Source organism: Heliconius melpomene, unplaced genomic scaffold (genome assembly GCF_056956725.1).
Source record: "Heliconius melpomene rosina isolate 202511_hmr_F unplaced genomic scaffold, ASM5695672v1 ptg000035l, whole genome shotgun sequence".
Taxonomy (NCBI): Eukaryota; Metazoa; Arthropoda; class Insecta; order Lepidoptera; family Nymphalidae; genus Heliconius; species Heliconius melpomene.
This window is the reverse complement of record NW_028181869.1, coordinates 264,387-287,355: the sequence shown is the minus strand read 5'-3', so window position 1 is coordinate 287,355 and position 22,969 is coordinate 264,387. Positions and strand designations below refer to the sequence as shown.

Here is a 22,969-nt window from a genome sequence, read left to right as displayed (position 1 = left end):
AACGCAACTGAAAGTGTGCTTTAATTTGGCACTATCTCTGAAGGTTTTTTAAGTTAGAGAGTCTTAAGTACATATTAAACTATCAATCCTCAAAATTTCAGCTTTGTTAAAATGATGTAGGTCTGGGGGCCCTGGGATCTCAGTCTATTAATGTCAATATTTGTCAATATTTCTATGGTAAGATGTCAATTGAAATGTAAACGTCTCATTGTGCGTCTATATTACTAAATCTAAAAGCCACAAATTTTATAAAATTAATAAAGTGTTGTGTATTTGTGACTTACAAAAAATGCCTTCTATAAGGCGGTGGACAAATTTAGCCAGAAGAATCTAATCGTACCCAGAACGTGAAAATTGTAATGAACGTGACCACGATAGTTGACTGATAATGTTGCAAATTTGAATCGAGCTGCTTTTTGTTACGATATATCAATTGATGCCAGCAGTGCCTACACCTGTGTTGCTCTTGGACCTATGAACTCTGCTTGCCAATATTGTAAGGTTATTGTAAAAACTCAGTTTGCCAATCAATTTGGTGGCGCAATGATTTTATTATAAGGAGGAGGATTGCCAGTGGTTCCACGTTCAATGCAAGCTGATGAACTGAATTCATGTTTAAAGTCCTCGAAATTGTGGAAACATGTCAAGGTATTACATTTAAGCTAGAATATGCGTGTCATGTTGCAAAATGATCAATCTGGAGACATATTCTCTAAACAACTCATTGATATTGGTAATGGCAAACTTCCTGTAGATGCGCTGACTGGCTGCATCACCTTTCCTGATAGTTCTTGTCACTTAACGTAATCAAAAGATGAACTCATTCATATAGTGCTTCCAAATGTTGCTGATTATTGATTCCATAATTGGTTGAGCGAAAGAGCTTTACTGGCTGCCAAACACACTGATGTAAATGAATTAAACATACATTTTCAAGATGGCATTCCTGGCAAAATAAGGACACATAAGTCAGTTGATACGGCAACTAATGAACATGATGTCGTGAACTATCCACCGGAATTTTTAAATTCTTGATTTGCCAGGATTGCCGCCTCACAACCTTCAATTAAAGCTTGAATGTGTAGTTATAATGTTGCGAAATATTAACCAACTGAAACTTTGTAACGGCACACGGTTAGCGATAAAAAAATAATGAATAACGTAATAGAAGCAATCATATTAAAAGGAAAGTATAAAGGAGAAGACTTTTTGATGATGCAGGGCATCCCAATGATTTCGACTGACATACCATTCGAGCTTAAAAGACTACAGTTTCCAATACGGCTTGCTTTCGCAATGACTATAAACAAATCCCAGGGGCGGTTATTAAGTGTTTGTGGTATTAATATAGAAAACTCATGTTTCTCGCATGGTTTGTTGTATGTTGCCTGTTCCCGTGTTGGAAAACAATCTGCTCTGTTTGTTTACGCGCCAGATAACCAAACAAAAAATAACGTGTACCATAAAATACAATATATAATAAACACATATAATAAACATACAACATAAAATACAATGAAAATGAAACTGAATTTAGAATAAGTAAAAATAAAATAAAATATAATAAGTAGGCATCATAATAAGATATCGGAAATTGTTATTTTTATTATAATTTTTAATGAATATTGTAAGAATTAAAAATGATTTAAGTTTTTATTTTTTTTATCTTACTAGCTGACCCGGTATCGCTAATAGCAGAATAAAAAAAAATCGACTGTTAGGCGATACGAAGTTCGCGGGTCTGCTAGTAAATAATATAAATATAAAAACGGGACAAGCGCGAGTCGGGCTCGACCGCCGAGTGTTCCGTACAAAAATTTTTTTTTTTTTTTTTATGGAAGAAGGACAAGGCAAACGAGCGTTCGGGTCACCTGATGATGATCACCGCCGCCCACGACCCCGTGCAGCACCGGAGGAGCTACAGGTGCGTTGCCGGCCTTTAAGGTGGAGATAGACGCGCTTTTTGAAGGTACCCATATCGTACCGACCTGGAAACACTGCCGCGGGTAGGCTATTCCACAGTTCGGTGGCGCGGAGGTCTCGAGCTTTTTCTGATATTTAAACTTAGCTTAGCCAGAGTCCTTTCATCTGATACCTCAGTATCGAAACAAAATCGTTTTGTTTTAAGTAGTAGTTGGGGGTAGGAAGCAAAGAAACAGGTGATTTTTTCTACAAGTAATTTCAAAAACTGTTGTTAGCTATTTGTATTAAATAATTTCTAAAAGTTTCATAAGGCTCGCTTTTAACGTAGTCCACGTTTTGTGATATTAGTATTTTTTTCATAAATATATCTGAAACAAACTTTTAGTTATTATTTTCATATATATATATTTGTAGTTTTTATGAGAGACGATACAAAAAAATTCTAGTGAAATATTTTTTCACAGCTTTTGAAAGTTAACGATAGCTACAGTAAGTGTATTAACCATTTCAATTTCAAGGCTTGTGCTAGGATGGATCCACAATATCAAAATATTTGTACTCTGCAAACATCGTTCGACTATAGTTGATGGGTGAAAAATGCAAACATTTTGGAAAACACCTTAAAAAAATCAATATAAAAGTAATTAATTCCCATAAAATACATAGAAATTTTTAATGTTTCATGATTTAAATATTTTTTTAATATATTAATCCATAAACTAGCTTTATAAAACTTCACTTATTGCTGAACATACATGAGCATGAAATGGACATGTACTGTGGTCCCCCATCCATAGAACAAGTTAAAGCTTGTATAATCGTATATTAAATTTCCGCAGTAAAAATCAAATAATTAATAAATCTAACACAGGCAATCTCGCACAGTGTTTCAGAGTAAGCGTGACGTTTGTGGGTACAATTCCCACATATATGAATTAATTGTACATTATATTTACATAAAATATATACAGGGTGGAAGAGGCAGCGCTTCTTTTATTGAAACTGCATATAGGGTAATATATTTCAAACCCACACCTAAAAAATTAATCAAGGTACCTCAACAGTTTGGACGTAGGAATTTCTTTTTCATTTCACGATTTTTATCCATACCTGTATTTCGTGTGACGCACACATACGTGTGCGACGTTGCCGCTTTGACAGGTAAGTGTGTGCGTGCCTATGTTATACTTTACAAATGGCGTTTTATTTTAAAACGATAATTTTACTATTTATTTTGTTTGAAAAATAACTTTTTCAATTTTGGGAATTTTTTTTTTCGAATTATATTAAGCTTTTATAGAGTAGTTAAAACTGTGGTTTCATTTAAAGTGGTACTGACAATTCCACCCTGTATACATCAAAGTTTATACTTATTTTATTAATAACGAGTAAGGAGTACTTTTGATAATCTATTCTAAAACAATCGATCTCAAGACAAACATATCTTAGGATGTACGAATTTCATTTTATACATAAGCATATTTACGTTATTGAAAAGATATAATAATATAAAAACATTTATTGTTTTGTCAATCTATAAATAGCACTATCCAATTTGAGGCCGTCGTGGCGATGGTTGTGGGTTCGATCCCCTCTCGAGGAAGTGAAATACTTATTTATGTATATATTTCCATTTCTTCGCTCTGGTGTCGGGGCAAAGTGCGGCGTTAAGTTCTGCCCCTCAACACGGAATGCCTCCAAAATTCGGCAGAAAGTGGGGGACAAAGTGTCTTAACACTAGGTTCCCTCTGCCTACCCTGCTGCGTGCGTGACTATCCAATTTCACATTTCTTGATAAACAATCTGTTGTTGTCATAACTGAATGCGTTTTAATCATTTATGGCAAAAATCACGTCCACACTTCAATTTTATTTTCAACACTATTTTTATTATCGATAGTGATAAAAGGGTTTATATTAAAATCTCTTATCATCTGGATATATTAATTTAGTTATTATATTAATTGAGTGACAAATAAACATATCTTATCTGAGCCGATAAGTGGCTATTGTACCGAAATACGTTTGGCAGTTATCGAAAGTAGCACAGAGTGTTAACACGGTTTTTTTTATTAATAAAAAAAATAAATAGATTTTTTTATTTTTTTTAGTAATTAATAACAATAGTATTTTTTTGGGGGTTCTAACAAGTTAAGGGTTGATTCTTATTTGATACCCGCGTCAGTGTTTGGAAAGCAGTTCGAGTGGGAGCACGTATCTCGCTACGGTGTTTTACGCGAGTGAAAAGTATTAAATAGTTAGTTCGTGTGTTTATTTGTGTATTTTGTTTGGTTCTAATCTTGGATATTATTGTTTATGGTAAGTTATTTTTGTATGGATATTTTAAATATAAAACTTGAAATATTTTTTTAAATTCTAGTACCTATATATTATTATTTTTAAATTATGTTAACGAAAATTTTTTTGAATGATGCTACTTTACGTCTTTAGCAAGGTGAGGAGAGGGAACCTAGTGTTGAGACACTCCTTTCACTATTATTCGGCAAACTTGTAATTCCACGCCGCACATCATTTAGCAGAAAGAGGAAATTAAAATAATACCATTTGAATAATATAAAACTTTTAATAGTAAAAGTTAAATTTGATGTCTGTATTCTAGAATATCATTATATTTTGTACCTTTTAGGAGCTGTCAGTTATTTTAAAATTTTTTTTAGCAGTTTCTAAATTAGAAATGAACTAATACTTTACGTTCTTGTAAAGATAATTTTGTTATTTGATTTCGGGTTGTGGGTTCGATTATCACTGGGGAGAATGAAACGTTTAATATTTTCATTTCTTCGTTTTGGTAACTAGGCAAAGCACGGCGCTAAGTTGCGAACTATTCTGAGAGTAGTGTCTTAAGTTTTAACATTAGGTTGCCCTGCCCTGCCTCTCTCTTTGACTCTCTCTCTTATTTATTTTATATCTGTAGGTATAAAATGAAGCTAAAAGTTTTTTTTTCATTTAGGTCTAAAATTATATACTACTGGAACTTATTATTTAAATTTAATAAAAAGGTAAAAAATATATCAGCAAAAAAAAAAAATGAGAACGAAATCCTCATAACCTTCTATAATTTGTGCTTAAAATTATCATAATTCAGTTTGAAGCATGAAATTCCTGAATCTTTCCTGTTTATTAAATTCCGATGTACTTTATGAAATATATTAATAGTGAAATGTAAATATATAAAAAAAAAACTCAAATTTCGCTTAAAAAGCAATGTCTCGAATTGGGGCAGAAAGTTGAGAACGGAGTGCTTTGGTACTTAATTCTCTCTGTTTACCCTGCTACATCCGATATAAAGCACAGAAAATTGTGAAGCTGAAAAAAATATTATGGACTTTGACGGTTTCGCAGAAATTCGTTACGTTAATTTTTTAAATATTTTTTTCAAAATATTACGGCCACTATTTTTTATGTGCGTTAAAACAAGAATTCTGTTTTTTTTTCTTGCGTAGGTAATATATATAATCCACGCACAGTACAGTACCTTACCTTACCATACAGTACCTTTATCACTAATTCTATATACTTCTCCTATTGATTGATACTATTGAACTATTTAGATAAGAAATCTTAAATATAACATGGTTATGATAAAAACATGATCTAATTCTTGTTGAAGTATAAACTAATAATTTCATTGAAAGTAATCGCGCTCTGGTGACGAGAAAAAGCGCGGCGTTGGGTTCCGCTTTCAATATGTAATGTCTCCAGAAATCTATGGGCAATGGGGAACGTAGTGTGCCAACACTAGGTTCGCTCTGCTTTCCTTGTCATGCAGGATACAGCGTAAAGCTAAAACGTCGATTTACTTTGAACGTAAAATGAAAATTGAATTATAGGGTGATTGGTCCTTAATTAATTATTAATTTGTTAAAAAGTAAATCAGATCTCACGTTCCACTGACTTTTTTAATTAAAAAAGGCAAGTTAAAATGCCATTTTCTCATTAAAATAATACCTTTGACAAAATCTTGAATAGACCTGTCTTAATTATAATGAATTCGTTGGTTATTTAAACTTTTGCAATTATTTTGGTGACAGACGTCATAAGAAAGATAGCACGATGAAGGTCCTGTGAAGCGTTTGGCTCTTATTCGTTGGCTTCAATGTTATAAGTACCTTTATTAAAAACTAGCGGACCCGGACGCGGCTACGCCTGCTTGAAATATAAGAATATAATTTCTATAGAAATATAATTTCAATCTAGATGGAATGCTAAAAGTGATTATTATATTTATTTTTTTCATAAGGATGAATATCAAAATGTCGCGGTAACGGTTGCGTAGCGACGACGGTTGTTATTAACATGGCAGAATAAATTGCATGTCAAATTAGAAAGTATTTTAATTTATTAGTATATATGTGTAATGTAATGTTATATAGCCTATAGCACTTCTGAAGAATGCAGCTTTCATACAAAACAAAAACATAGTAAATAGGACCAGTAGATCCAGAGATCTTAGCGTTCAAACAAACAAACAAACAAACAAACAAACTCTTCCGCTTTATTATATTAGTATGGATTAAATAAAATTTTAGTAGACCTACTGACCAAGTGACCGTCCAGCCCCGTAAAATACGGGAGATGCGTTAAATGAAGAAGCATTTAATTGTCGTCATTAATTAATTGTCTTTGAAGTAATATTAATTGGAGAGAGAAAAATTAATAGGTGATAGCAATACTTATTTTGCATTTCATTCGTCTGTATCTCCGTTAATTAAGTTATTGGGCACAAAGTGTGACTGTTAACGCGACTGGTTACGGGTTCGATTCCAACTTGGGGAAATGAATTATTTAATGTTTTAATTTCCTCGCTCTGGTAACGTGACAAAGGGTGCCGTCGACTTCCGCTTCCGGAATTAGGTGTGAAATGTCTTAATGGGAACGAAGTGTCTTACTACTAGGTTTCCAGGTTCCTTTTGCCTACCGGGCTACGTGTGAAACACATCGTGAAGCTTTCATTACCTCGAGTGGGAATCGAATCCACGAACGAACCTTCCGCTGTAGTCATGCGTGTGTCCTTACACCACGAGTTCATTTATGTGAAACATTTGCTTTATATGACTTCCTAAATCATGGTGTAGACCAATTTTCTGCTATATCTAAGTTTTATTAACGTTATTGGTGGTTGTTAATATTCATGAACACGTTTTATCCAGAATTGATGACAGAGGTCATTATGGCGTAGTGGAATAGGTTCTGTCTATAAGCGTAATAGTTTTAGGCTCGAATCACATTAGAGGTATTAATTTTATTTAAATTCTTTTTTCAAGCGAGTTAGAATTTTACCATTTATCTCACTTTACATTAAACTTTATTACTATGGGAAATGGTTTAAATTATTTACTTATCAGTTTCTTACATCAGTTTCATATATTTAAAAAGCAGCTGTAGATGGTGCCCCCCCACAGGTTTTCCAAGCATCTAAGTAATCTTTGTTATAAGGTTTTCATAATTTACCCTTTAAAGAGAAGCGTAAAACTGAAAAACTTCTTTAACTGCATCCAAAAATGTAAATCACTTTTTAAATAGATTTTTTTTGTTAATGTAGTGATGTGCCACTACACGCATTCTCTATTCTCTCTTTTCTACCACTAGTAAATAAAGCTGAGGTTTAAACAACTCGATAAGAATTATGTAAAACATGTATAGCGAATAAATAATTCCGTTAAACCTCTAAACCTCCGGGTCGCTACGTGACATCCTTTATTTTTCCAACAACTGTTTCTATAGTAAAATTTAAAATGAAAATGTAAGATAAAACGTAAAATATTATAATTTTACGTTGTTACATTTAACACGTGTAATAATTTTATTAATTGGATATAATAATAGCAGCATATTAGCTGATTACATTAGTTGTGGAGTCGATTTTCTCATTTTTTTTTAAAAATACAAATACACTATTGCCAAAGAAATAAGTAATTAGTGCCTATTTTTGGTAGAAACGAGCTATGTCATCTACAATATGGACGCCATTAGTTTTCCCTCATACAAAACCACATAATTTTCTTTACACCTTCATGCTATTAGGAATTTCTCTTTCTATTTCCTTTACGTTTAACTGACATGCGTCACTCCTACATATGAAGCAAATCATATTATTATGTCTAAAATTGGATCAGGTGTTCGTTTTCTATGTTCTATAGACCAATATCAATATCAATAAATGACATATTTATATGTAACTATATAATAATAATAAATGTTGGAATTATTGCTATTAAACAAAGGATAAACGTGAACAGATTTTCATCAAGAAGTGAATTTCATTTTCATGAATTTCACTTTATAGGGTTACCAGAAACAGAAAGTTCCCTTATAGCTAACCCATTTTATTTATTTCAGATTTAGTGGCGGATCTCTCTGATATCTAAGGGAAGGTAAAGAGGAAAAAAATATAAAAAATGGGACGATGATATTAGGCAGGTTATTAAGGTAGAGCAAGAAATTAAAGAGAGACTAGAATGGAGTAGGAATAACAAGGATTGGATAAACGAACCTAACGATAACCTGTAGTGATAACCTAATGATACCTATGTTAGTCTGAGGCATGGCTATAATTTGTTAAAGAAGGGAAACAAAAAAAGGTTAACTAGGTTAAAATAACAAAAACAAAAAAAATACTGTTAAGGTTCATCCTTCTAGGTTCACAGAAAGTCGTAATATAGATAACAGTTATTAAAAGAATATCTGTACTAATAAGCCGATAAAATGTGATGCCAAATATAAAAAAAAAACGAAAAGATTTCCAAACATTAAACCCTGATAACATTTAATTATACTTATTACCTATAAATTCTTGTCTTATCTATTGCTATTTGCTATCACTCATAATCCTAAGATTGTTTTATTTTTATAAACTAGGTGAAAAGTTGTTTTCATTTATTATATCGAGTGAATATGACGAAAAAAAGTTGAAAAACTATTTCCGAAAAATCCGATTTCTGAAATATAAAAACCCTTACGCACACACACACCCACACGATACCATAAAATAAAGTTTTTTTTATGTCATGACATTATGTCATGTAGAGGGCGCTACATTCAATTTAATGTAATGACACACAGTCGATCCAGACGCTTCTAACAATATCTCATTTGCCAAATATAGTGGTTGAGAAGTTATACGGAAACAAATGAACATACATATATACATAATGCTTAAAATCATAACCCTCCTTTTTGGTTCGCCGTAGTCGGGTAAAAATGAAAATGTATCCAGAATTAGCAGAGAAGACCAAATTACTTATTATTTCATTCTTCTATAAAATCTCCTCCATTTTTTTTACTTTATTCTGAAATATCAAATACTAAAATGAATAACTAAAAAGTGTTATATTGTTTTTATTTTTAGGCGTACATTCATGAACAGGGTCATAAATTAAAATTTTAAAATTATTTTCCCGGTAGGAATATAACTTTTAACGAAAATGTCAGATTTAATAGAAGTTTGTGTATGGGATAATGAAACGTCACATAATTAGTTATTTATTATTTTGGGGAATACCGCCATTGAGGTACGTTAACAACAATTTTAACATTTTAACTAGTTGTGGGTAATTTTTTTTAGCTTAACGCTATATTTTCCAGGGTAGCCAGAGATAACCTGGGAACATAATGTTAAGACACTCCGTTCCCATTAAGACACTTCCTAGCATAACTTAACACCGCGCTTTGCCTTATAACAAGAGCGAATAAAATGAAAATATTAAACATTTCATTTCCTCGAGTGGGAATCAAACTCCCAAACTGTCGCGTTTACTCTGGACTGGCTTCAGTTTGCACTTGCCACGAGTTAAGTATATTGACAAAGGTTCAAAGCGGAAAACGATTTGAGGGTTGTAGACGGTCGCATTGTCAGATCTTGAGGGAGTTCTATAAAGACTTGTTTCACACTGGATTTTCAATTTTCTTAGCTAATATTATAAGAAAGGTTTTAATATTTGTTTTATTGTTTGTTGCGTTGGTATTGTTAGACGATTTTAGTTGAATTTTTGTAGCGTCTCGCTATATTCCGCACATTAAGGTAGCTAGAACATAGTGTTAATACACTCCGTTCTCCATTTTTAGCGGAATTCTGCAGGCATTGCGTGTTGAATGGCGAAATTCGATTAGTTGAGGAACTCGAACTCATTAGGTCGATTCCCACTCTAAGAAATTAAATATTTAATATTTTCATTTCTTCGCTCTGATGTCGAGGCAACGCGCGGCGTTGAGTTTCGCAACTCAACAAAAAGTCTCAAAAAGAAATGAAAATGTTGGTTGGTTTTCGTAAACCCCTCATCATTCCTCAAGCTCATCCTTACTAAGCTGTGGGATTTAGTGATGCACAAAAGAAGACAAGCCTTTATCACGTCACTCAAATATTCTTTCACTCCATCACTAATTCTGCGTGAAAAATAAGTTGCATATAATAAATAAGTTCTTTTTATAATACTGTTAAGTATAGTTATTTGGAAAGAATATATTTTTTAGCCAGTGGTGCCGCAGAGGCACAAAGTGTGCTGCAAAATCGACTGGTTGTGGGTTCGATCCCCACTCAAGGAATTGAAATATTAATAAAAAAATATATTTCATTTTCTTTGCTCTAGTGTTGAGGCAAAGCGCGGCGTTGTGTTCCGCTACTCATCATACAATGCCTCCAGAATTGGGCGGAAAATGGGGAACGGAGTGTCTTAACACTAGGTCCCCTCTGCCTACCCTACTGTGTGCGGGAAACAGCGTGAAGCTGAAAAAAAATATATATTAATTTCTTCGCTTTAGTGTCGAGACAAAGCGCGGCGTTGAGTTCCGCTACTCAACACACAATTCATTCAGAATTCGGCGGAATATGGGAAACGGAGTGTCTTAACACTAGGTTCCCTCTGGCTACACAGTCGTGTGCGGAATACAGTGTGAAGCTGATTAGTATTTTATAGAATTTTCTTGTATTGAACTGTGTTCTTTAAAAGTTAAATTGCTAAATAATAAATCTATCAAATAACTAACTTAGCTGTTAATAAAGTGTCATGAAATTAAATTTGTTGTATAGAATTTAGTAATTCCATTTAGATCTTAAAAGCTTTTCAGTAGAGCTTAAGAAGCTTAACGAGACACAAATCTTAATATATAAATATTAATCAAAAGAGATTTAAAGGAATTTATTTAGATATAAATAAATAAATTAACTAAACTGAAAGATTGAAATTATAATAATGTCAAAGCATTACATGCTGAAATTTCTTTAAATGTTTAATACGAATTTAATGTTTAATTATTATTAATTATATTAGTTTATTTAAATTTACGTCAATATCCATCACTCAACATGCAATGCCTTCAGAAACGGAGAGTTTTAACACTACGTTCCTTCTACCTACCCTGCTGTGTGCGGGATACAGCGTGAAGCTGTGAATCAAAAAAGGGTTAACTACAAAGCTTTAATTTGCCGGGATTACCCTATATATAAGGCTTGTTTATCGTACATAAGTAAATGAAGCTTATAATAAAGATAATATTTACTCAGCATACAATGAACTCAGAGATAATATTTTTCTTTTACGGTATAGGTACTTTCCATAACGTGTTTCTATTAAATTATGATTTGTTATTATAGTTATTTTTATTTTTGTGTATTCGCAGAAGCAGAAGTGGATTTTTTTCACGCTTCACGCTGTATCCCGCTTGTAGCGGATTAGGTGTAATAGTGTAGCATTTCGCTTCTCACTTTCCGCTGAATTCTGGATGTATGCGTGTGTGCGTTGAATGGCAAAACTCTAAGAAATATATTTTAATAGCGCCATAGAAATTTATATTTATTAGTTTCAAGAACATAGAAAATTAATCGAATATTTCAATGGCAGTATTGTTTAAAACAAAGGTCTACTTAAGTAAAACTTCATAATTCAGTTTCAAGATTGAAAACTACTTCTGAGTTGCAAACTCCCCGAGCTCTCGGAAAGGAGATTCTTTTTTCCTAGTTGTTAACTCTTTTAGTATAATACTTGAACTTATCGGATAATTCCTTCGATCAATTTGCTTGTCTGCTTTATTTTTCAATTTCTCTTATTTTTTGCAAGAACTTAACTTATATATTCCTTTTATTAAAAAACTCGTACTTAAAAATACAAGATGTCTTCTTTTTAAAAGTAGTAGATTGTTATTTATTTTGGCTTCTCTCTCTCTCTCTCCCCCCCCTCGTTACTTGCAAGGTGAATAAGGAATTAAAAAATATATAGGTACATCACTGTATTCGTCTGTTATTTTTCCATGTTTTGTCAGATGACACAACTTTACGGGTTCAAAGCTCGATTCTATATCTAAATACTTTTGCTTGCCAAAAATATCTTAATTTGATCGTATTTCTTTAAACGTCTGCCAAACATTATAATAAAAGGAATATTCAAAAGGAAATGAAAATAATATGAAACAAATGAAATCGAAAGGAAGTAAAGAAAAGCGTTTAGAAATTTGAATATTTTCCTCAGCGATGTTTAAATTAAGACATTAATATCAGAACTCAATAAAGATATTTTTATTTCTACGATTCCGTTGCTACAAATTCATAATATTTTAAAGTGGATCGGCTTTACACTGTATCCCTCCTACAACAAGGTAGGCAGAGGGAACATAGTGTTAAAACACTCCGTTCTCCACTTTCTGCCGAATTCTGGATTGCGTGTTGAGTGGCAGAACTCAACGCCGCGCTTTTGTCTTGGTAATAGAGTAAAGAAGTGAAAGTACTAATAAATAAAATGTCATTCCTCCGACTGGGATTGAATCTACAACCGTCGCGTTACAGTTCAGAAACTCGTGCCTCTGTGCCAGGACGGGCTGTATTTAAATCTTAATAAAACAATATTCATTAAGGCTTCTTCGTGCTTTTTCTTAAATAAAAAGGATTTGATACTGTTTTAATAAGGAAATGAATAAAATAAATTTTGAGTTGGTGCGGCGGTACGGCAGTGTGTTACTTAGTACATGGATTCCCGTTATAGTGAAGAAGAAACTAGAAACCTAGAATTAAGTCACTCCGTTCCCATTAAGACACTTTCGTTCTCGTTCTCAACTTTTCACCTAATTCTGGAAGCATTGCGTGATGAATTGCAGAGCTCAACGGCCTTTGCCTCGTTACCAGAGCGAGGTAATGAAAATATTACCTATTTAACTTCCTTAAGTGGTAATAGAACCCACGCTAAATAGACTAGTTGATAGTCCCACGCTAGTGCTCCTGCACCACTTCGGCCTCGTATTAAAGCTTCGTACTCCTAAATACAGTATTAGTCAAGATTTCATTATATCATATTACAATGTTTCACGTTACGGTATGTCGTAAAACAATCATTACTCTAATATAGACCTATAAAAATGTTCCTTTATTACAATCTCCATTACCCATGTAGGCATGTTTGTGCTATTTATATGAGATGAGAGTGAGAATTATGTGAAATCTAATCCATACCTCCATACCTATATTATAAATTCGAAAGTAACTCTGTCTGTCTGTCTGTCTTTTATGACGTCGCTAGGCGACCGTTGCTAAGCAACGATTTGCAAAGTTTGTTGTTAGAAAACGTCACCCAAAATGAGCTCGCTTAACGCATCTCTCTATTGAAAACTGAAAATAATTTCATAAATATATTTAATAAATATTCGTATAGTTCAAGCGGGCGTAGCCGCGTTCGGGTCCACTAGTTAGACATAAATATTATTATTTAATATGTGTGATATTTTAATGAAAACATTATTTGTGTTAGTACAACATACAATGTTCCGAAAAACAGACGGAAAATAGAGAACAGAGAGTGAGAGAGTGTACGAACACTAAGCTTTCTGTGCCTACGTTGCCATATATGGGATACAGTGTAAAGCTAAAAAAATAAACAATAAACGTTCATTGAAACTGAAAGAAATAAATTTCACAATTTCAACCGTCACTTCGTATTATCTAACTTTTATTCTCAAACATTAAACTTAGACAATAGAACTTAAAAAGCTTTTAAAAGCTTTTATAAAATTTATAAAAGCTTTAAAACTATAAGAAAATATAGATAATTCTTAATATATATCTATAAGAGAAAGCTAGAAAGACTTTGAGTTATTAATAGTTCCGTAGACAGCGTGTTAGCGTCATTGTAAATACGTTTTTGAACTTTACTCGCGTGCGAAGTGATGAATTGCAGTTGTTTTGCTTATTTATTGGTGTATGATAATTAAATTTTAAGAATTTTAAAATATTTTTTTCGGCTTATAGCGTTTTATCCTGCATATAGCAGGATAATAGGCTGGGAGAGAAATGAGGAAGTCCGCCGAGGCAGGCACAAGCGTGTGATTATAAACGCGATAGTTGTGAGTTCGATTCCCACTCGGGAACTTATTGGACTTAGAAAGTTGATAGTTGATATTTTTAATTTAGAGTAGTTAATTTAGGTAGTAGAACTTAGAGAGGACTACGACAGCGGGAAAAAAAGAGATTTGCCATTTTATGTAATGTCTACGCAAACGAAGTCGCGAGCGACAACTAGTTTATCTCCAATTCTTAAATAAAATAATATACTTTCTATAACAATACATTTTAATTCCATGCTTAATTAATTAATATAGGTAATCAAAAACTAATTATTAAATTTATTACGCACATATGTAACCTATAGTTTGTGTAATATTTATGAATGAGCTTTGTTATACCGAAAGCTGGTGGATTATGTTTGTTTTCATTAATTGTACTTAAATTAAATTGGTATTGTTGTTTTAGTTAATTATCATCCTTTTAAATGTTTTTTATAATAGTTTTCTCGCTCTCACACTCTACTCTCCACTTTCCGATGGATTCTGAAGGCATTGTGTGTTTAGTGGTGGAACTCAGCGCTGCGTTTTTGCGTCGAGGTCAGAGCGAAGAAATTAAATTTTTAAATATTTCATTTCCTCGTCTTTAAATCGAACCCGCAATCTGTTGTGTTTACAGTCACCACTGATTCACGACTGTCCTCCCACGTTATATTTAAAAAAACACTATTTTCTGGTGACTCTAGGCCTAGTCAGCCGCTGTACATTGACTCTAAAGTATATGAAAAGTTTTAAAAGGAGTACATATATTTTTTGCATATTTAAAAAAGGAAAAAATAAAATATAAACATCAAAAAGAAATATCAAACCAATTATGTATAAATAAATAAATTTTAAACTTTGACTGCAATTAATTCTCAAAGCTCTTGGTAATTGTTCCAAGAATGGATGAATATTGATTTAATGTTTGCAACGTTGCTTTCAGCAATATTGTGTAGGAGATGCTATAAATAATTATAATTAATTATTAATTAAGTCAGGTTAAATGTTGAAACTAAAGCCCGGTTTTCTAAATAAAATAGGTTTACATTTCCACCGACAAAGAATTTTGTATTTCGTCATGAAAACCTAATATTAAGACACTCCGTTTCCCATTTTCCGCATAATTTTCAAAGCATTGTTGATTGGCGGAACTTAACGCCGCGCTTTCCCTCCTTACCAGAGCGAAGAAATGACGCGCTTGTACCACGGCACCACGACAGCCTCACCTACATGTAATATTTTAACTTATTTTTGAGCTTTGAGCTAAATTCATATATATAGAGGCAAATTGAATAATTTTACTTATATAAATAAAAATCGCAGTAGAAAATATGTTTATATTTTCTTAACACTGTATAAATAATTTTCTACAAATAAATTAATCCTATTTTGGGGGTCATAAATTATGTGTTTACGGAAGCGTTTCCCAGTAATGAGATTGTTATGCCGTTGCTGCTCAGTGGATTATATGATATTTTCTTTTCTTCAGTTTAAAATTGTTAAAATATATTTTTTTAAAAGTAAAAAAGAAATCCTCCTGTACACGGCAGGGTAAGCAGATTGTACCTTGTGTACAGTTTTATTATATTTAAAAAATAAAATTATGTAATAAAAATCATAAGCAAATGTCACGTTTATCTCACACTTAGGTAGTGGGAACGTGGGAACCTAGTTTCAATACAATCCGTTCCGAATAAGAGACTTTCATTTTACACTTTTCAAACTATGGATTGCGTGTCGAGTGGCGGGACTCGACACAACGCTTACGTTACCAGGTCGAGGAAATCAAAATATTAAATGTTTCATTTTCTCTAGTGGGATTCAAACCCATAATATGTTGCTGACGGTCGCACGATTGTGCCTCTGTGCCACGATTGCCCTCAAAAAGATATCCAATATTTTAAAAGTAAAAATGGGACATTGGAAAAGCTAAAAAAAAATAATAGGACACGAAATTTTTAAACTTTTCTTAGTAATAAGTCTAATAAATAAAATTATTTCTAAGAAAATTTATTCATTATGTATGATCAAAACTAAATTGAGATTAAATACTTTTTTAGTTTTCAATAATTTTATTAAATCTTCGCCTACTGACGACGTTGCGTCGCCATTCGGACGTGCCTCGTACTATGATGGTTAAGACTGCACATTCTATTGAGGGGATTCTCATAATTAAAATGCATTTATCATTTCTCCCTTACACATTTTTTAAAGTATAAAGCACATAAACGCCAATTAAATGTAAATTTTTAAACAGTAGTAGCTTCACGCTGTATCCCGCACACAGCATGGTAGGCAGAGGGAACCTAGTGCTAAAACACTCCGTTCCCCACTTTCTGCCGAATTCTGAAGGCATTGCGTGTTTAGTGACACCAGAGCGAGTTCTCGAGACTTCCTCGAGTCGGGATCGAACCCACAACCGTTTGTGTTACAAGCTATTTTCATATTTTGTAGTTGATGTGTGTGTTAAATTGTTATGTTTATAATGTGATAAAAAAGGGATATAAATATATGTTATAGTTTGCAGCGACATTATTTAAAGATTTTTGCTAATCTGTCCTTATAGTAATAATATTAGTAATAGTAAGTAGTAGTTCAAGCGGGCGAAGCTGCGAGCAGGTCGCTAGTCTATTATATAATATAAGTCTATTATCTATATATATAAAATCGAAAGGTCATTCACTCATCACGAAATCTGAGAAACTACATGTGCTACGAATCTGAAATTTTGCATAGGAGTTATTTATAGGACTTAGGTGCTCGCTAAGACGGGAATTTGCAATATTAAACTTCTAAGGGGTTGTTTTTGGGGTTGAAAGTTTGTATGAAACTTCGTTACTACAAATGCTAGGAGTCTCAAATTTTGCATAGACGTCACTTATAGGACGTAGGTACTTATGGAGACAGAAATTAATAATAACGTAGTTCACGCAGGCGAAGCCGCAGGCGGGCCGCTAGTATAATATATTGTTAAATCCTTTTTTCTGCTTTCATTAACTCCAAACAATTTTCAACATGTCATTGAAATAACGAGAAAAAGCGCTTTAGTTCAAAATTCACTTTGTGTAGGTACAGTGTTTTATTTGATAGAATTTGTTTTGGATGTGAAAAAAAATTCTGAAACAAGGCTTTATATGAAAACGTACGTCATTGTGAATTATGCAGGAATATTTTACTAAATTTACATATTTTTTTAACGGAGTGTGTTAGGTAAATATGTGGTTTATTTTCACTGATTTGGCTTTTATTTTGATTCTTCAATGAAAAATATAAATAAATGTTAATAGTAAAGAAATAAAAATGTTTACTTGTAACGCCATCTATTCAATCCTAGTCACAAGTGCAGCGTTGGACTACGAAAACAGTCCCCATTTCCATTTTTTCGCTCTGGTGCCGAGGCAAACCGCGGCGTTGTGTTCTGCCACTCAACAAGCAATGCCTCGAGAATTCGGCAGAAAGTGGGGAACGGGGGGGAACTGTCTACCCTGCTGTGTGCGGGATACAGCGTGAAGCTGATTTATTTATTTTTTATATTAAATAACAAGAATGGATCCTAACTCATAAGCTGCGACCAAATATCTCTGTAAACTATAAAAAAAAAGATAGGTAGTTTTTTATTAATAAACAATACCCGCGTTTGAAACCCCTCATCCAAGCAACTTACTTTGTTCTTCCGACGCCCACGTAGCGCTGGTCTTCGATTCTTCTCACTATATCAATTGTACCGTATGTACAGGACATTTCTTACTTTTCCATTGTTTTGCAAACTTGTAGTAGAAGGATTTTATAAAAAAGTTGAATGAAGGGAAAGGAACCGATATACAAAGGGAAGGCAAGGGGAACCTAGTGTTAGTACACTCCGTTCCCCATTTTTCGCTGATTCAGGAGGCATTGCGTGCATCCACAACAGGGCGAAGGATATTAAACATTTAAATTTCTCGAGTGAAAATCGAATCCACAACTCGTCGTATCTACAGTCACACTTTGTGTTTCTGCAGCACGACTGGATTCTAAGAACAAAACTATAGAAAGAGGCAATCATTTGTTCAGCTCAGGCATCATTAACTATTACTTCTCCGAGTGGGAATGGAACCCACGACCATCGTGTTTATAGTCACACTGCCACTACGCCAGGACGCCCTCAACACAAGGTTCATTACGGGAACCTAGTGTTAAACAATTGAAGAAAATACGTAACTTGTAATTATAAAGCTAAAAATAAAACTCTTATAGCTTTAAGTGTTTGACAATGTATTGGCGCCATTGTTATATGATAATAATAATTGCCCTATATATTAATTATTATTAAGATATAAACAACTTTAAGGAGCTGATTGTCGTAGTATGTGCGTCATAGTTTTCAATAGTTTACATGTTTTCCTTTTAACCAATGTTACTTGAAGGCCAGGCGCCTCGTGGCGCAGGGAAACTAGCGTGACTGACGTGGGTTCGATTTTACTTCCTTGAGTGGACTCTAGGAAATGAAATATATAATATTTTTATTTCTTCGCTGTGGTTTCGAAGAATAATGCGGCGTTGAGTTCCGCTACTAGTTACGCAATGCCTCGTGAATTAGGTGGAAGGTGGGGAGTAGAGTGTCTTAACACTATCTTCTATATGAAAACTCTGCTGTGTGCGGGATACAGCGTGAAGCTGATTTAATTATAATTTTTTATTAATATATCCATGCAATCTCGAGATAAATGATCGTGACTGACGGACAACAAAGTGATCCTATAAGGGTTCTATTTTTACTTTTTAAGGAACCCTAATGAAAAATCCAGATTTCACATAAAAGCTTTTGTATTTTGACTGAAATATTTCAAAAGACTTAAAGAATGTTTAAGAAATTAAAGTGCGCGTAATATCTAACTGCTCCCTACAAAAGAAGTACACGTGATAGCTGAACAAAAGGTTTTTGCTGTCAGTTCATGGATCTCTAAGCTCTTTAGATGATTCTAGTGACAGGGCAATTACTTTTCAGAGATAGTCGTGTTTTTATTTTTTTTTTGAACTGGGCGAATATAGCAAAAATCTTAGCTTCACGCTATATCCCGCATATCAGAATAGACAGAGGGAACCTGGGAAAATAGTGTTAAGGCACTACGTTCCCATTAAGACACTTTTATTCCGCACTTTCCGCCGATTTATAGAAGCAGTGCGTATTGAGTAGCGGAAATCAAAGCCAAAACCAAAGCATTTGCCAGAAGCTCATTACCAGAGTAAGTAAATTAAAATAATAAATATTTCTGAAGTGGAAATCGAACCTATAACCAGTCCCATATACAGTCATGCTTTGGTTCACCGCTACGCCACAATTGGCCAATAAATATAAGATTAAAATTAATTAAGTGCCTATTACAGGTTGACAATTTATTTTTACTTTGAAGTTAGCTGTGAGGCACATGTGTGGAAGAAATAATTAATGATTAAATTTACATATAAATAACAAGTAATATCACGATTGAATGATTTCTAGTAAGAAAATAAGACAAGAATGGGTTTAATTTTTTTTTTAGCAATTGTTGAATCCAATCTTCTAGTTTATAAAAAGTTGTAGATTTACATTTTTAGTCTGTTTTTCTTTGCTTTTGACCCAACTGGTAAGTGAAGCAAAATTAATGACAGTTTCTATAATTAAGAACGATCATGATTATAATTTTAATTAGAAATCCTAAATAAGCAATTGTATAGTAGATTCTCAATCAAATTAATAATTGTCCAATTTGTTTTAGATTGCCAGATATGATTTAATCTGTGAATATTGTAGTTTATAATATTTAATTCTAGTTAATAGAATTACTCAGTTTTGTATGTTTATACAAAAGTTCTGGGTTCAAATCTAGTCTGGGGATAAAAATGTTTCATCAATCCTAAGCAATCAATTTGAAAAAAGTTTTCGTTATGTGAAAATAAAAAAGAACAAAATTGTTTTTATGCACAACTGTAATATATTTTCAGTATTTAGTATTTGTATAATAATAATAATAATTAAAACATATGTAAATTTTAAGTTTAAAGTTAAATGAGAAAAAAATACAAATATGTATGAATAATTATAATTTATCAGTCTGTGAAACAGTTTTCAGATTATTATAATAAAGTGTTTTTTTTTCTTAAGACTAATCTTGAAAATAGCTGAATCGATTTTGATAACATTTTCATAAGCAATATTTTTAGATCACATCTACAACTAGAAAATCGCAAATAATTCTTTCTGCGAAACCAGAGACAATTTGCAGTAATGAAAAAAATATATATTAATACTAAAATAAATCGTAAATTTTCGGAAACCATGTCAATCGTCTGCTCCAATCTGTTCTATTTAAACGATCGCTTTGAATCATTGAAAACAAATGTTTATCTTATTGCTATTTGGTCGGCGAGAATGCTTTATCACGGTCATAGTATTTTTGTTTAACCGACTTTTGTAAAAAGGAGGAGGTACTTTCGACTGGGTGAACCGATTTCGATTATTCTTTTTTAGGGGTTGCACTCTTGCACAAGGGTGTGACTGTAACGCGACGGTTGTGGGTTCGATCTCCACTCGAGGAAGTGAAATATTTATTTACGTTTATATTTCCATTTCTTCGCTCTAGTGTCGAGGCAAAGTGCGGCGTTGCCACTCAACACGCAATGCTTCCAGAATTCAGCAGAAAGTGGGGAACGGAGTGTCTTAACATTAGGTTCCCTCTGCCTACCCTGCTGTGTGCGGGAAATAGCGTGAAGCTAGATACATTTCCCGCATTATCTATATTAGATATTGCTTATATCTTTCTGTTTACTTTATTTCAAAAATATCAAAAGGATCTCAACGTTGTCTCTTATTTCACTAGATCGAAGAAAATGAAGATACTACATGAAAATAGCCAATTACTGTTTTTAATTCTATGTTTTATTACTAGAAACTTAGAACTGCGTTCACAATTTTATTCAATTAATAATTGGTATAAGGTTATAAAAAATCATTCAATATTTACAGTAATTTTATGAGAGTTCAAAAAAATTAAGTCGAGATGCTTATATTTAAAATATTTTTATCATTTGATTTGGATTTATAAAATATAGCAAATTTTAACTTTACATAAAAATTTTATATATTAAACTCATAAATATTTATTATTGAGAATCGAATCTAAAACTATCACATATACAATCAATTCCTCCTGCGCCACATTAATTTTAATATAATGAATTAATTATAACATTATTAATAATTAATTAATTAAATTACTTCTGCCCTACATTAGTTTTAATATAATATATCAACAGATTTTATTATAAAGCACCACAAAAGTGATATTTGCAAAGCAATCGAGACTCACAATCGATAGTTAGTAAGAAATGTTTACGTTATCATAGCTGCGTACGGGCGGTCGGTAGTGGGCGAACCACTCGATGCAGATAACACCACTTCAAAGTTAAAAATAAATTTATCTAAAGATTACTTGCTATGAAAATACTTAATCTGTCGTGGAACTAATAATTTAGAGTGAACATTTTTTTGAGCCGTTTTTGAAGATTTAATTTATTTAGGAACTAGCGGTCCCGTCCCGTGTTGAAATAGAAATATTAATAAAGAAATTGAAAGCTAAAGATTTAGTTAATTCAGTAAAACGGTTGTATAAAATAACTGTTATGGCAATTAACAAATTTATCGAACTAAGTACTTTCAATTGACATATTTTTTTTATTTATGAACTGATTGTAATAAATAAGCCCTAGATGTTTTCGGAAGGTTGCCAGAATCCAGTAGTGAAAACCGCACCTAAATGATATAATCTGATTCTGAGATTAGTGATAACAAACGCACAGACAAACAGACAAAAAAATTAAAATCATTGTTTTATCATTGTAATAGAACCCATTACGTTAGTTAAGGTTCCCAATAACATTTTTTTTATATATCTTCCAAGTACAGACACCGACCCTCTTACGGTTATAATTATTCACTATACATAGATAGTAGACTATAGTAAATGCGACGATTGCGGGTTAGAACCCCCAATTCGTGGACTTCCACGAATTGGGGGAAATAAAGATAATATACTTATATTATCTTTATTTCTTTAACAGAAAGTTATAAAAAATGATATTTCCAATATTATACAAGTAAATCGAAATCTCTACATTAAACAACTACCTCTTAAAAATTAATTTAAATTATATCAACGGCCTACACCTATCTCTTATAACATTATATATGACTTAGTAAATAGATTTCGTCCAACCCACAGAAGGGGTCTTTGAATTATTACAGTCCATTTACCCTGCAAGGGACTATGTACTCAAATGTGGATGTTAAAATTACTTCCTTTTCATATAATTTCCAATTTCCGTTGTCTTTTAATCAAGTAGTCTGAAATAAATAAATTCTACAAATAATATTATGAATTCTGTCATGTCTAATATTTGATCATAAATTATATTTTTTTTCGCTTTACGCGCCCCTCACATGGCAGGGTAGACAGAGAGCATGGTTGAATGGCGCAGTTCAACTGGAATGGAATATCCTAGCACTAGAAACTCTCCGCCTGCCCTACTATAAAATCCATTTTTTTCTCCTGAAAGATATCACTTCTCCATAAGAAAATATCAAAATACGAGTATATTCAGTCGGTATTAGCGTGCCGTACATTTCAACCTATAATATTTTATAGGTTGATATTAATTACAAACAAACGTTAAAAACAATACTATCGTTTACTCGTTACGTTTACGTTTAT

The 22,969-nt window shown here is 32.7% G+C and overlaps 1 protein-coding gene across 1 annotated transcript in view; it reads left to right on the top strand.

Moving 5' to 3' along the window:
- The first annotated feature begins 4,022 nt into the window (after positions 1-4,022).
- Positions 4,023-22,969, top strand: part of LOC146526444 (atrial natriuretic peptide receptor 3) — a 58,309-nt gene continuing 39,362 nt past the window's right edge. Inside the window, exon 1 of the mRNA XM_085207126.1 lies at positions 4,023-4,241. The gene's annotated coding sequence lies outside the window, so the exon portion shown is untranslated. The remainder of the gene's footprint in view (positions 4,242-22,969) is intronic.